Source organism: Furipterus horrens, unplaced genomic scaffold (assembly GCF_987537825.1).
Source record: "Furipterus horrens unplaced genomic scaffold, mFurHor1.1.pri manual_scaffold_1, whole genome shotgun sequence".
Taxonomy (NCBI): domain Eukaryota; kingdom Metazoa; phylum Chordata; class Mammalia; order Chiroptera; family Furipteridae; genus Furipterus; species Furipterus horrens.
Window position 1 is genome coordinate 47,566,403 of NW_028327171.1, and position 15,858 is coordinate 47,582,260.

General features: G+C 43.9%; 1 protein-coding gene across 2 annotated transcripts in view; it reads left to right on the forward strand.

Moving 5' to 3' along the window:
- Positions 1–1,331: 1,331 nt before the first annotated feature.
- ST6GAL1 (ST6 beta-galactoside alpha-2,6-sialyltransferase 1) overlaps positions 1,332–15,858 on the forward strand; it is a 118,425-nt gene continuing 103,898 nt past the window's right edge. The window contains exon 1 of one of the 2 annotated variants that reach the window (XM_090275193.1): positions 1,332–2,013. The gene's annotated coding sequence lies outside the window, so the exon portion shown is untranslated. The remainder of the gene's footprint in view (positions 2,014–15,858) is intronic. The other variant, XM_090275201.1, reaches the window with a different exon arrangement.

The window sequence follows — 15,858 nt, forward strand, 5'->3', positions numbered from 1 at the left end:
ACATGGCTATTCTGAACATGTGTGCAGATTACAAGGTGTGTCTCCTTGCCAGGTGTGTCTAGAGTGACTTAGGAAGTTTACCTCTTAAACCAAAGTGTCATAGCTGACTGGTAGCCATCTTGGTTGACATGAGTGACTCCACTTCGTTTTATATACTATATATTACCTTGATCAGACCAATGCCATTTTACTAGTTCTGCCCTTCACACCCTCTACTTTTCTGTCCTTCTTGCCACACCTCCTGCCCTCCAAGTTTAGAGCCAGGGGCCAAGAGGGTGTTCTTGAAGTATTTGAGAGATGATTATTGCCTCAGGTAGCTACATTCTTTCTATCCAAGCATTGGCTTAAGCCAAGTTCAGTCCTCCTGTGGGGTGGTTTTCTGTCTTAGGGAAGCAGCCAGGGCCCACCTGGCATGGTCATTAGGAGGCCCCTGGCGCTTGCTCAAAGCGAAGTTTCCTTTCGCCTTCCTCCAGCAGCCCCAATGAAGGGAAGGAAGGTGCTCCCTTCCTGGCCAATAGCCCTACCTGAGGCCGCTGGCCCACCAGCCTGGGTCACCTTGGGGAGGAAGTCTCGCTGTGCGCAGGAATTCGTCCACACCCTTTCTTTTCTGTATCTGCTTCGTTTGAGAGCGCAGAGTACCCGGGACGCTGGATATTGGGAGGGTCTTGCTTAACCATGTGAAATAGATTTTGTTGCTTCATATTCTACAGAAGAATTCTAGGCTCACAAAGGTTAAGTGAGTTGCTCAGAGTCAGGCAGTCAGTCAGTCGGTAGCCTGGCCACGATTATAGTTCTCCCTTATTAAGAGGAAAAACGGGAGAGTGCTGGATCCAACCCCGGGGACCTGGTGACAGAGCCAGCATTTGGGGGTCCTTGCCCCGCTGCGTCCTCACTACCCCTTGTTCAGGTCTGCCCTTCTCCGGGGACGCCGGGTCCCAGCATGACTCTGTACCTTAACCAGGCACCCCTCATCACGGAGCCTGCTTGCTAGCGACCTCCGGAAGGCCAGACCGGTTTGAGGCTCCTTGTGGCGGGGGATCCACTTAGTCTTCCTGACTCTTTGCATAACGGAGACCGCTAGCTTCCCCGCCCCTCCACCACACTCCTCTCCCCTCCTTCCCTAGTCCCCCTCCACCCCTCATCCCGTCTCCCGCCCCTCCTCAGCAGACCCTCCCGCCTTCGGGGGCTCCAGCGTAGGGCTCTCAGCCCTGGGGCTCTCCTGGCCCCCTCCTTGGACGAAGTCCTGAGGCACCTGGGGGAGGGGAGTCCTGAACCGGGCCGACTGGGGAAGGCGTCTGGGACACTGCCCACCGCTAACAAAGGGAGCCAGCTGCCGGCCGGCTGGGGTGTTGAGCAGGCGAAGCAGCCGCAGCCTTCACGAGGCCTCAACGCTGCCAGCGCAGAGCGAGTGAGTAGGGGTGACGTGGGCCGCAGCGCAGCCTTGGGGGGCTACCCCCGCCCTTGGAGGAGTTCTGCGGAAGGAGTGACGCGTAGGGGCGTAGAAGGGGAGGGGATCGGCAGTCCCCAGGCGCGCCTAGGGCACATAGAATTGGTGTCCAGCGCCGCCTTAGCCACCTTCGCTGCGGGCTGGCCACCTTTTGGCTGGGGGTGGCTGTGTTTTTGAACTGGTGCAGGGGCCGCCCCGGTTTCCCCCCAGCTCCACGATCCTGCGGACCCACAACAAACCCACGTGCGCTCGGCCACCAGGAACCCTGCGATCTCCACAGCACCGTCAGTAAGGAAGGGTGGGACGCCTTACCTTGTAGCGTCCAGGTTCTTTCACATCCCGCCCGCTGGGTTCAGAGAAGAGGAAACCGCGCACCCCCCACCCCTCGGCGGGGGGTGGGGACATAGGCACCATAACAAACGCACGTGCGCCCAGCCCTGGGCTCCCAGAGCACTGCAAACCCTTAGGAGCCGCCCTTCGGAACCCGGCCATTGTCTCAGCTTCGGGGCAGGGAGCAGCGCGGGGGGCGCCACTTGCTGGAGGAGGTCGACAGAGACATTTAAAAGGTACCACCTGGGCATCAGACCAAACTGCCAGACTTAAAAAGGGAAGAACAAATTAAGAAAGCAGCTGCGAAAAGATTATTGCAGGCCGAATCTGTCCTGGGTGGTGGTGTATTACTTAATGTGATCAGGACAAGCCCTCACTTCCACCTCACGGAGGTTTCTTAGGGATGGGGGTTGAACTAAGGGTCTATGGGTACCCCTCCAAAAAAGAAAAACAAACCAAAAAAAAAAAAAAAAAAAAAAAAAAACAACCCAAACCAACAACAACAACAAAAAACCCTGCCTGGTACACCGTTACCCCTGTGCTCTGGTGGGAGGTCGTGAGCGCCTCCGTAGCCTGCAGAAAGAACGGTTCAATTTAAGACAGTGCCCAGCGCGGTCCTGGATTTCATTTGCGCTTTGCTTTGTAGGTCCATGCGTCTAGCCTGCCGGGTGTCACTGGCCCCTTTTGTCGTTATGCATTTTTACTAGCAAGGCCAGCCGAAGCCTCCTGTTCTAGGTGGGGGCGCTATTATTTTCAGTTACATTAGAGTTTGAGAGGAATTTCGAGGTCCGAAAAGACAGGCTTCTGGTTTGTTTTGATTCCCCCCCTCCCCCTTTTACATGTGCTCAGTTCAGCTTTGCAGATTTTGGTTAATCAGACCTGTTCAGGCAGCAGCAAGATATTTGGGAGGATGAATTGGCCCTTGAGGTGATGGTGTTGGTGCAGGAACAACTCTGAAGATTGTGGGAGTAGCAACATAGACACAACGGCTTTAGTGTGCTTGCTGAGCAATCAATCGGGTTGTGATTTCTTCACCTTGGCTAGTCTCACTGGAGATTAACGGTGTCTGGGGAAAAGTGGGGAGCCTTCTGCCCCACACCACTTTTACTGAGAGTCGAGAGAGCATCCACTGAACCGTCTTATATTATAGGTGGGAAATGGAGACCTGTAGAGCTCAGCAACTTGTCCAAGTTTAAACCCAAATCTGTGACACAGACTGGGGTTGAGTATGGGTCTCCCAATTCCCACACTGCCGGGCCGACAACTAAAGGCAAAACCAGGGTTCTGTGGTTGGCTTAAAAGGCCGTGCAGCTTTAGGCAGAACAGAGTTAAACAAAGAAAGTAATTCAGATTGAAAGCTGCACCCTTCCATTACCCCTTTGAAGAGTTATGTATTCATTTGAGAAAAAGATTTAGTAATTCCTTACTATTCTTCTAGCCTTTCATAAGCTTAGTTATTTTTCTCTCCTGGCTTTCCCCTCCCCTCAACTTGGAATAGGGCCAAGTGTGGAGACTTAGATGTTTTGCCTCTCATACCCCTACGGCCAGAAGGTCTTTGTTTGGGCATAAGCATAGACTGTTGACATCGGCCTTGCTGGGGAGAAAGTGTCTCTTAGCAGCCTACTCCTAAGCCACTCGTGGGAGAACAAAGCATTGTTTTCATTGATTTTATTTAATTAAAATTTTTAATGAGAGTTCCATGTATGTAACTGCTTATTTTTGTATTTGGCAGAGGAAAAGTTGGAAAGTTAAACACACACACACACACACACACACACACACACACACACACACACTTGGAGTCTGGGTTTCCCCAAAGCCAGCATACTGTTTTCCCCCTGTCCCTGTTATCTCCTGGCTACATTTGTGTCTTTTCTTAGGGTTCCCATGTGGTTCATTTTCATGGTGATTCCACTGGGCATAAGGCACTTCAGAAATCATCTGGTCAAACCCTATTCTTTTCCATTTGGGAAAACTGAGGCCCAGCAAGGAGAAATTACTTGCATAAGGACACTCAGCAAGGTATCTGCTTTTAGTACCTCTTTTTGTGTTAAAGAGGAACTGTTGCATCAAAGGAGTTTTTGTTGGTATGCCACAGCCACGTCAAAGTTATGATGGTTTTTATAACAACACCCTTTAAGTCAAATAATGAATTCCTTAAGGATTCAAATAAGTTTTGGTTATTAAACAAAGCCATAGATCCCAGTGGTAGAATCAGCGAGGTTATCACTGGGGATCAGTTTTCTTTACTGTTTACTAAATGGTTCTCTTTATTCTTGCCCTGTGCTCCCACATACTCCTATTTCCCAGTAGGAAATATAATCATAAAACAAGAGGCAGCAAAAAGTCAGAAGAGAGAGACCCCACTTAGTGCTTTGTACTATTGAACTTCTTGGGCTCCAATTTCCTTCTTTGTACAGTGGGAACCCTTTCTGCCACTGTCTGCACAGGCTGTCCTAGTGGAGTGGAAGATGCTCAGGGCTTATAGTCAGAGGAGCAGGTTTGGGTCATCCCTCCTTTCTCCTGTATTCCTTGAGAACCAGAAGGGACATTGTATAATGTGAGGGGAAGAACATGCATGCATCTCCTGGGGTTGTGATTATTCAGTCATGTAACCCATGCTTAGGACTGTTTAGACCTCTTGGCAGGCTTGGGTCTCCCCAGCTTTTTAAGTGGTAGAGAGTGATGGCGGGGGGAATAAACCCCCAATGTGCAGGCGCTTCACTGGAGGAGACCCTACCTAGTCACAAAGAGGTATGAATGTTTACCAAACTATGAAGGGGGCCTTTGGGTAGTTGTGAAGCATGTGACGTTAAAGTAAATAAACTTAGCAAAAACAAACAAACAAAAAACCCTTCAAAACCGAAACCAGAACTTTCAGGTCCAAGTGAGTGAGATCTAAAGCCATTTCATTCATTCATTCCATATTCACTGACAAGCATGTGGGTTGGGTGGAAGGGGTCCTGTGCTCATCCTGGAGTTGAAAGAACATGACCCATTCTCTGCCCCACCACCCTTGCTCAGAACATTTGCATTTTCCCTTAGTAGTTGCCCTCAGAAAATAGATCTAATTTATCTCAATATTCACCTGGGGTGGGGGTCTCCCTTTTCTTCATAAGTCAAGTAAGAGCAGGAGGTAAAATGAGAGTGTAGAAGTGGGAAGGTTTCAAAGAGAATGTGGCTTTCTACAAATGTGAGTATGTGGTAGCATTAAAAAAAATGACAGAAATAATTCATTAATGAAATTCAGAATGATCTTCTGGTACATTAGAGTCCTGAGAATTTGCTCAGATCTGGTGTCAGTGATTTGTTCAGTAAGAGCTGAATTGAGAAAAACAAATTTTTTTCTTGCTTGTCTGCATGTATGTTACATGTATTCTGATTCCGATAGATGTACTTTTCATGGGCTTGTATGTAACATAACATAGTTTCACATTATGAGGTACTAAATTACTGGGGTTATTTTCAAAGTCATTACTAGAAAGGTCAGGTTAGCCTTCAGAATTAATTTGGTGATTTAGATTTTATTTATCATTCTGATTTTAAGAATAAAGCATGTCCATTAAGGACAATTTGGAAAAGTAGAAATAAGTATAGAGAAATAGCAAAAAATTCCATTGTTCAAAGGCAGTGACTGTTAACATTGACATTTTTTCTTCTTTTTTTAAAATTTATTTGCTTTTCTCTAAAGGGTTGAAAGCACACTGTGTGTGCAGTTATCTGTTGTCTCTTGCTGTTCTTGCTTAACCTTCTCATATATACATGTCAGAGTGTACATCATTAAAGCTGTGCCTTGTCTTTCATCACCCATGTCAGCTGCTCAGCATCTCCAAGGTCAGGTAGTCCCATGGGATCTGATAACTTCTATGAGGCTCTGTAGAGGAAGGAGCCCCCAACTTCTTCCCATGTTCCCACCCCTGTCTGAAACATTCAAACACCAGCCATTTTTGAAAATTAAATATATTGGGGCGACATTGGTTAATAAGATTATATAGGTTTCAAGTGTACATTTCTATGATACATGATCTGTCTGTTGCATTGTGTGCCCACCACCCAAAGTCAGATCATCTTCTGTCACCATGTATTTGACTCCCTTTACCCTTTATTCTCTGCTGATCACCATACTGTTGTCTGTGTCTATGCGTTCTTTTTGCCTTGTCGATTCATATGTTGCTTTCAGTTTTACATCTCACATATAAGTGAAATCATATGGTTCTTACCTCTTTTTGTTTGACTTATTTTGCTTAGCATGATGTTCTCAAGGTCCATCTATATTGTTGCAAATGGCAGAATTTAATCTTTTCTTAAGGCTGAGTGGCATTCTGTTGTATATATGTACCACATCTTTTTTATCCAGTCCTCTATTGAAGGACACTTGGGTTGTTTTCATGTTTTGGCTACTGTGAGTAATACTGCAATGAACATAGGGGTGAATGTACCTTTGTGAATACATGTTTTCAAATTTTCAGGTAGGTACTCAGAAGCCAGATTGCTGAGTCATATGGTAACTCTGCTCTTAATTTTTTGAGAAACTTCCATACTGTTTTCCATAGTGTCTGTACCAGTTTACATTCCCACCAGCAGTGCATGAGGGGTCCTTTTCCTTTACAACCACTCCAACACTTGTTATTACTTGTCTTGTTGTCAATAGCCATTAAAAGAGGTGTGAGATGGTATCTCATTGTAGGTTTGATTAGCATTTCCCTAATAGCTAGGGAAATTGAGCATCTTTTCATATATCTATTGGCCATTTGTATGTCTTCTTGGAAGAAGTGTCTGTTCAGATCCTCTGCCCACTTTTAAATTGGATTGTTTGTTTGGCAAACACCAGCCATTTTAATTTTTTTAGAAGTCTTAAGTCTAAGGTGGAGGGGGAAGGGCCCTGCATATGGCCTTGGTTCTAGTTCTAATAACTTACTTTCAAACCCCAGTTTTCAGTTTCTATATGTGTTAAATAAGTAACTCTAAGGTCATTTATTAATTCGTTCCTCACATATTCAAATACCCATTGTAAACCAAAGATGTAAAAGAAGAGCTCAGCTTTTGAGAAGCTCACAGTATGATGGAGGTGTCAGGGTAATAAGAGACTAGTACAGGATGCTGTGGACTATGAGGAGGGGTAACCACCTGCCCCCCCGAAATAAACCCCAAAAAAACTGGAGCGGCAGGAAAGGAGTAGTTCCTGGAGGAGGACCACTACTGAATAGTTAAACACTTTTTATTTTCATCAACTCTGAGATTAACATGTTTGTGCATAAATCTCTATTCATATTCCAGATAATTTCCAAGGGATAGAATCCTAAAGTTAAAATTACTGAGACACTTTAAAGGGTATTATTATTTTAAAAGACTTCATAAATTTAGTCCCAATTACTGATAGTCTCAAAGTACTTAAGTATTCTAAGTTGTGGGAACAGCAGAAATTAAGAGCACAATTTAGGATTCAATAGATTATCACCAGTGTAGATCTGGACAAAGTACTTACGTTCACTTTCTTTCCTCATTGGGCCATTGTAAGGATTAAGTAAAATCATAGCTAAAGAGTCCAGTATAGTGCCAAGTATACAGTAAGTGATAGCTATCATTGTTATAATTGGGATTTTCATGAGCTGCAGAAACTTTTGGTTCTAATATTTTTCTTACCATGACAGCAGGCAGAAAGTTAATTAAAATGGAACCTCATACCAGATGACAAATTGAGAGAGAAATTATCACTCACATGATGCATTATTTAAAAAGTCTTATTATGGAAAATTTCAAACATACAAAATGATGTAATGAACCCCCATTTATCTTCATAAATAACAACCATTTATCTCCAACAGTTATCAAAACCCATGGCTGATCTATAATGCTATACTCCACCCAGATTACTTTGAAGCACATGTGTGACATTAGCCCAGCCATAAATATTTCACTGCGTTGCATGATGCATATTTGAGGTGCTGTTGTGCTTCTCTGGAGCCTATCCCTGCTGTCATTGTTATGTGTGCATGTGTGTCAGAGGGACAGACAAAGAGACAAAGAGTGCCAACCTGAGAACTTCTTAAGTTTTACTCTCAGATGAGTTTTCCTGCCAGGTCCTGGTCCTGTGTCCCACAGGGACAGGGTAGCGGGAATTTAGAGTCAGGAAACCTGATGAGCTTCACTCTTAACCAGTTGTAGGCTTTTGGCAAGTGACTTCTGAGCTTCTTTGAACACATTTATAAAAAGTTGGTGAGTATTGAATGAGGTGATCCATGGGACAGCCCAGCAGCTCCATATTAGTTGAACATGAATGAGGCTTGAACCCAGCCTTCTCTCCCCAAGAAGCAGAGTGTCCATCCATATGGAACTGAGGTCACAGACAGATGACCCCCACCCCCCACCCCCAGCAGCAGGATGTATTTGGGTAGCATTGCCACTGGTCTCTCATTCTGAAGATGAGGTCATGGTTCAGATAAGCACCTAGCACACAGAGCCCCCCATGCTTGCAAATCTCTCTGATCCCTTCTTATTCAGCCCCTTAGCTCTGATTTATGGCTGACGGTAAGGAAGCCTGGAGAAGGTAGGGCCCTGTCAACTGCGCCTGTGCTTTTCCTCCCTGGAAAGACACAGGCTCTCCTTTCCCACTTTAATTTTGGTGAGTGTTGGTTTCATCTAACTCACTGTTACACCCAAGTAGGAATTTTGATTCAACTAACAGAAAAATGTTTATTTGATTTAGTAGTTAAATAAAAGCCCTCTCTTTAATCCATTGGGACTCCCATTATATAAAGGCCTGCACTATGACTTGTGTTCTCCTGCTGTCACTCGCTGGCTATGTGGCCTTGGGTAAGTAAGATGCATGCCACCCTGGGCATGCCACCTCAGAGACCCAGCTCTCAGCTCTCTACGCCCTTCCAGCAATGAGATAATCCAATGGCAAAGGGTGAAAGATATAGGTCAGGGAGCTTCTTCACACAAATAATAAATTAAATCTGTTTGCTTTCAGGCTTCATATAGGGTAAAACGCCTCCCCACACCTTTTGCCTACATTTCCCCCAGATTCATTCTAAAAACTCAGTAAATTCCATGATCAGTGTATACATAATTTTTTTCACAGCTGCATCACATTCTATTTTACAGATGTGTTTACCTCACCAGTATTCTGTTGATGGTCATTAATCCATTTTCATAAAAAGTATACTTAGAAGTGACCTTAGACATATGGAACAATGGTTGTCAATGCCTATGCCTAAATGAAGGCAGTGCATCAAACTCTCTGCAAAGGGTAGCAAGGGAATGGGTAAGCAACACTGAGGACCACGCCCTGGAGAGCTGGAATGAAGGGCTCCCAGGAAGTTTCTCAGAGGCTGACTGGATGGAAGGCTATTTTTGGAGATGGTCTGCCTGGTTGGGTTCCCGCAGCTTCCAGGGCAAAGAACTGAGCTGCGTCATCACCTCCTCCTCTTCCCACATGTCTCTGGCACTTGCAATTTATTTCTGTTCCCAGGGTCATTGGGGACCTAATGGGAGGACTAGAACTTGAGTGAGGGAGGAGAGAGAAGCCAAGAAGAGGAGTATTTGGTTTTAGGCTTTGGAGGAGGGACTGTGCCAGTTCTTCTCTACTCTGTCTGGTGGTTCAGACCCATCTGGAATATTATGTTTCTCAGGGTCCAATACAGACCATGATAAAGTGAAGCAACCCCCAAATGGGCTACTTAGAAGCTGAGGTTTTGGACACGATATTCGAGGTGGGATAAATGTGGAAACTGGGACTTTTTAGCCTATAGGAGATAAAATAACAGCTGCCTTCATCATGTGGAAGAAGAATTAAAGTCACTCTGAGTGGCTGTTGTCCGGCGGAGAACCAGTCCAGCGTGGGGGAGAAGTGGCAGGATGATAGATAGGGAAGAACTTATCCGAATGAACTGCCCAGCCATGGAACAAGCTATGTCACAAGGCCGTGGACTTCCTGTCATGGGAATAGCCAAACAAAAGCTGTAAGTGAACGTGTGTGCCATCAGAGGATTCCTGCTTTGCAGAGAGGTTGACCTAAAATGCCCCTTCCAACTTTGAGAATCTATGACTCTCTATGACTATAGGGCAAGAAGTAGAAAGATGCAAAACCAGACTGTGAGTGGGTGGGACAAGTTATACACAATGTAACTGGAACGGTTTTCACCCTCTCTGAAAGGTGAAATAAAATGGAAACCTCTCAAGGAGGCTTAAACATTGTTTCCCCCTGGATCTTGGCAACTCTCCTCCTGTCTGTCCTTGGCTTCAGCTCTGCTTGATTCTATATTCATTAATTATTTCCACAGGAATAAATATATCACATACACTTTAGATGACCAAGAAATCTGGCAACCAGAAAAGAACTACATGTCCCAGGAGGATGATTGTAATTTTTTTTTTCATTACGGTCTTTCTAAATTTACATCCATCTCTTGGTTTCACTAGCACAGTGCTGAGATGTCATTCAGCTTTAATTTTAGGAACACTCTACCCTTTGCAGCCTCTGGAAGAGTCTCTGAGCTGGAGTTGACAGCACCCACCATGTTGAGTGCCTGTCCCTGTCTTTCCTGTGGATGAGGAGGAGCCTCTTGGACTTAAGTCTCAGCCAAGTCTTGGTGAGGGAAACATGACAAATTTAGCATCTTCTGGCTTCTGCTGTGCACCTTGGCCTAAGGAGGCGCTGTGTGTGTTCTCTCATCCAGTCCCCACAGCAACATTTGGTAGAGAGTGGTACAGACTCACCTGAAGATTCATTGTTGCTAGGTAGTGAAGCTGGTATTTGGTAAAACTCTGCGACATCATGGTATAGGTTTTCCCACTGTTAAAATTACCCAGTCCTTTAGGTGTGAGAAGTGCTTTGTCCTTGTGTTTCATTGGGGGCTTGCCTAAATTTCTCCTTACAGGGGCTACAGAAGCTTTCTATCTCTAAGAACATATGAATGGAAAGAACTCAATGGACAGTCACACAAAGAGCTTGGCATTTGGATCCAGCTTACATTTGTCATTTCTTTTTTTTGGTCAGAGTTGTGTGCATTGAGCCTGGTTTGCCTCCTCCCTTCCTTTCCTTTTCCTTCCTTCCTTCCTTCCTTCCTTCCTTCCTTCCTTCCTTCCTACCTTCCTTCCTTCCTTCCTTTCTTTTTGCTTGCCTTTTAAAGCTCTGATATCCACTTATACTTGTTATTTGGTTATGACTGGAAATAAATACTGCTAGTGAACATGGCCACAGATTCGTGGGTACCACTGGTCAGCTACCTTAAATGCTTTTAGTTTGTAAATGAAACTCAATATCAGCATTGTTAAGGGCTTATCTGCAGCTGTGCTTTTAGCCTTTTAAACAATTTCTTCTTTCATAAAGTTTATTTACTATTACTTCATTCATCAAATATTTATTGAGTGCGTATTATGTGCGAGGCATTGGGAACACACATTGTAGATGTGCACACACATATTCAACGTGTCTAGCAGGGCCTTGGAACTTCGTGGCAGACTAACTTCTTGTATCACCCTCTTCCTCTCTTCTCAGAGTCCTTGCTTTGTTTACTTATTCAGCAAACATTGAGTGCTTGCTCTAGCCCATGCACAATGCTCATTTTTTGAATATAGACCCTAATATTCCCACAGTTTTCCTTCAAGAGCTTAGTTGAAGGTGGACATACAGATATTAATAATAATATAGTGTGACAAATATTATGATTTGGGTGTTCGTAGAGGCTGGAAAAAAGGTACAGTGGTTTGGGAAAGCTTCCTGGAGGAGGTGATGCCTAAGCTGGATCTTAGAGGGCAGTAGCTGTCAGCCTCTGGGAAAGCGGCATTTGAAGGAAAGGGGCTGCAGGAGCAAAGATGTGGGGTGAAGAATGGCTTGTTGTATGTGTGGGGAACCACTAACAGGTTTTTCCTGGAGAGAAACACACAAGGCAGGAAGTGGCAAGGGATGAGGCTGGAACCATTATATGCACTGTCTCATATAATTTTCATAACTTCCTTATGTGGCATATACTGTTATCATCTCCATTTAATAGATAAGGAAACAAAGGCTGAGGGAGGTTTGATGATTTGTTCAAAGTCAGACAGTGACTGAGTAGAGATGTTTGGACTTGAGTGTAGGCTTGCTCAACCCCCCAGCAGTGCCTGCAGAGGAAGGTTGAAAAAGTTTGGTTTGCTGGCTAAGGTGCTTGCTTCTTTCTTATTAATCCATCAAGGGTAACACTTTTGCTGAATCCTCTTTCTTCCCCCTGCCTCACAATATTTTCCAACTTATAGTTAAATCAGGATGAGTGGGCCTGGTGTTGAAGCCTCTTCTTAGTCTTGTTTCTAGTTTTTATATTCCCTTTCATTCAGAAAATCAGTAGTCCAGAAATCTAAAAAAAGAAGAAAAAAAAGAAAAGAAAAACCTTTATGCACCCAACCATGTGTGACAATGGAGAGGGGGAAGGTTTATTCCCTTTCTCAAAAGTTCCAGGTTTACTTAGTAGCCCAGACATTACCTGTGAATCCTTTAGTTTAGAGAAGCCCTTCAGGGATTGGAGAGGAAGTAATTAGCATGAGTCGGAAGAGTCTGGAGCAGGTGGGCCTTGTGCTGTCCCTTTAAGGATGAGTAATGTCAGGAAGGTAGAAGGCCTGACAAATGAGTAAAATTATTCTGTCTCACCCAATGATAAATGGGATACTTCTGGCCCATTCTCCCCATCCCCAGGATAATTTCTGTGTTGTAGTTGGCTCTGAGGTGGGAGAGGCAGTAGCAGGTATTTGTTCATTCATTCATTTACTCAAAAGAAAGTTTATTGAAAACTAATTAATTGAGAGGACAAAGTCAAGGTGAGGAAACTATCGGCAGCCATCCGTCTCGAGAGACGATGGTGTAGCTTCTTAAGAGTCTATCTGCACCGCCGAGAATGGTTGTGCAGTCCGACTCGGGAGTGACACGGTATCTGTCTCCTCCCGTGTTAAATCGACATCTTGCGATGACGCTGGAGTGTCCTCTCCAGTGAAGCTGAAGCTACAGAGCCTGGGCAGGGTGATATGGAGGGTCTGCTGTTGCCCATGCAGCAGACCCCCCCTCTCTTCGCAGCTGAAGGATCCAAGGGAAAGACGGAGTCAATACAGCTTGGCTTCAGGTGCACCGCAGGAGTTGCCGGTGTTGACTACAACGTCAAACCGCCTTAGGGACTCCGGCTCCGGATTTTCTGTCGGGGTTTACTCCCTTAGCCTTTCCCCTGAAGAGGTATGCCGCAAGGCAGCGGAGGTTTTTTGGAGTCAGAGTTTTCCTTCTCTGATGTGCCCTGACTGGAAGATCGAACCAGCGACACTTAGCTCGCAGGCCGACGCTCAATCCACTGAGCTAAACCAGCCAGGAAACTACAGAAAGAAATAAAAAGGGCAATCAGAGCTAAGGAAAAAACTGAGGGTACAAATAATCTCATTAGAGAAAAAGTTATCAAAGGAACAAAGTAGAATCCACTGAAAACTAAATTACTAACTGAGGGGGAAGGCTTGAAGAAGATTACAGTTTATGCTGAGAAAAAAATAAAATTCATCAGAGAAAGTCATACAAGGATGATCCTGCAGAAGGGTAATTGGGCATCTGTGGAAACACATGCCACTTCCATTGATCAAAACACAGTTACATGGACCTACTTGGCTGCAAAAGGGGCTGGGAAAATGTCTCCAGCTGGGTGGCATGTGCCCTCTTAAAATTCAGGGTTTTTCCATTACTGAAAGAGAAATGAGGAAATGGATCTTGGGAGCAATTGATCTCTACCACAAGGAAAAAGTCATGTTGCCCTCAGACTTGATCTGCAACAGAAGAAAAACTTGAGAATGTGGCAAAGAGATATTAGAATTCTGAGGGAAAGGCAGTGTGACTGAAGATTTTACACTTAATTAAATCACTCTGCAAGGGTAAGGCAGGTAGCCATTCTCATACATGCAAGAACTTGGGGAATATAGCACATTGGAGCCATTCTTGGGAAAACTTGCTTGATGATGAAAAAGATTAATCAAAAGCAAACTTAGGAAGGCTTGGGTAAAGGTCATTTGGTGAGCCCTTTATCCACTCAGATAAGCTAAACGAGGGTGGGCAGTAAGCTTAAGAAATAGAATGTGACAAAGTAAAAAAAATGTAAGAGAAATGAAGAAGTCTAGGAGGGAGTGGGAGAACACGCTAACTTTCCCTGTCTCATGCTGACTAAACAGGAAGTTAAAGTCATGGCTCCAACCTTTCAATTATATATATATGTAAATAATATACAATATATGTATATGTAACTTGGAAAGATCTTTAAGGATCCTTTTGGTGGAGAAATGAGTTAAAGTTTCATCTTTTCCATTATTTTTATTTTCTGTAGAATTAAAATAAAGTTAAAAAATAAAAAAAAAACAGCTATTTTATAAAGCAATTCCATCCATTATTCTTTCATGCATTCTTCTATCTTCAATACTTCTATCCATGTGAAAATGTAGAAACATGTGAAGAATAATATTAATCTTTTGTGTGTGTGTGTATGAAGGAACCTTAAGTGACATTTAGCTCTGTATAATCTAGTTTTATTGATTAAAAATATAATGAGCTGGTCTTATTTGAATAAAACCACCAAGCTTATTCTAAAAGGCACTGTAAAATTCTAATACTCAGGGTATGGAGAGGGATGTGGAACAAGACAGTGTTTTTTTTATGGGGAAGTTGGTAAGTCAGTTACGTGAACACCAAACTATAGGCAGAACAAAACACTTTTTAAGTCAGATGAACAATTGGGTGTTGGGCCCAGAGGACAATAGAGAAGGTTTCACAGAAGAGATAGAATTGAACTGGTTGTTGAAGAATGAGAAGAGTTCTGATAGGTTGAGAATGAAGAAAGGGTAGTCAGTCAACACACAAAGCTTGGAGGAGTGAAAGTATGCCACATGTCTGGGTAATAGGAGGTAATTTGTTATGATTGGAGAACAAAAAATGAATGAATGAATAGCTACTGTTCATGAAGTGCCCACAGGTGCCAGGTATGACACACAGATATCTCAAGGCTGCCCAACAGCTTACGGAATGGGTGTAATTAGTGCTATGGTACAGATCAGGAAACTGAAGCTAAGAGAGAGATATTTATCTGCCCAAAGTTGCACAGTTGTGAGATTGTGGTTTGAACCCTTGAGCTGCCTGTACTCACTACCTCACTACTAAGCCCATGGTTATTCTGTGCTATGACTTGTAGTGCACAGGAGACCTGAATTAGCTAACTTTGTGAACATAAAGTATAAAAATAGAAATAAATGTAAAAAGTATTTTTATAGGTTAACATTTGATAGGTAAATATATTTTATATATTTACATACAGTAGACTGATGAAATATAAATATATTTTACATGTAAATAATATAGGTAAATCTTTAGGTAAACGTATAAAATTAAATTTGGTTCAGACGCTGCTAACCAGCAGCTGTGTAACCCCAAGATACTTAATCCAAACCCTAATTTCTTTTTTTTTTCTCAAACCCTAACTTCTTTATCCATAAAAGAGGATAATAACAGTGGGGCTGTCTACCCTCAGATTTGTTTTTATGTACAAATTACATCATAGTTGTGAAAAGATGAGAAAGTATAAAAGCAACCCAGAAGGGTTTGTTACTGACGACACACTCTTTGCTCTTCTGTGAAATTACAGACATCTGTTAAAGTACCCACAGGTGTCTATAAAACCTCCCACAGTCATGGACACAGTCCCTGAAGGCTTGCAACAAACACCTTGGTCAACAGGCAAGAAGCTGTGCTCTCCTGACTCAGATAACCAGCTGGGGACTGCGGTGGGAGGGAGGCCAGCAGTCTGCCCGCTTTCCGGGTTGCTGGGAAAGTCTGGGTCAGAGAGTTGAGTTGGGATGGCTGTCAACACTTGGTGAATTACGCAGGGCAGAGGAGGGTGTTCCAGACATGCCAGCCTCCAGAAAGGAATGTCAGAACTGCCAGGCAAGCAGGCCTCGGGTACGGGTACATATGTCTGGTAGAGGCTCATGATCTAGAAAAGGGCTAGGAGGGACAACATTGTCAGGGGACTCCGGAGCAGTGTTTTTTCTCCAGGAGTACTGATGAGGACAAGGCAGGCCCTGGCTTCAAAGAA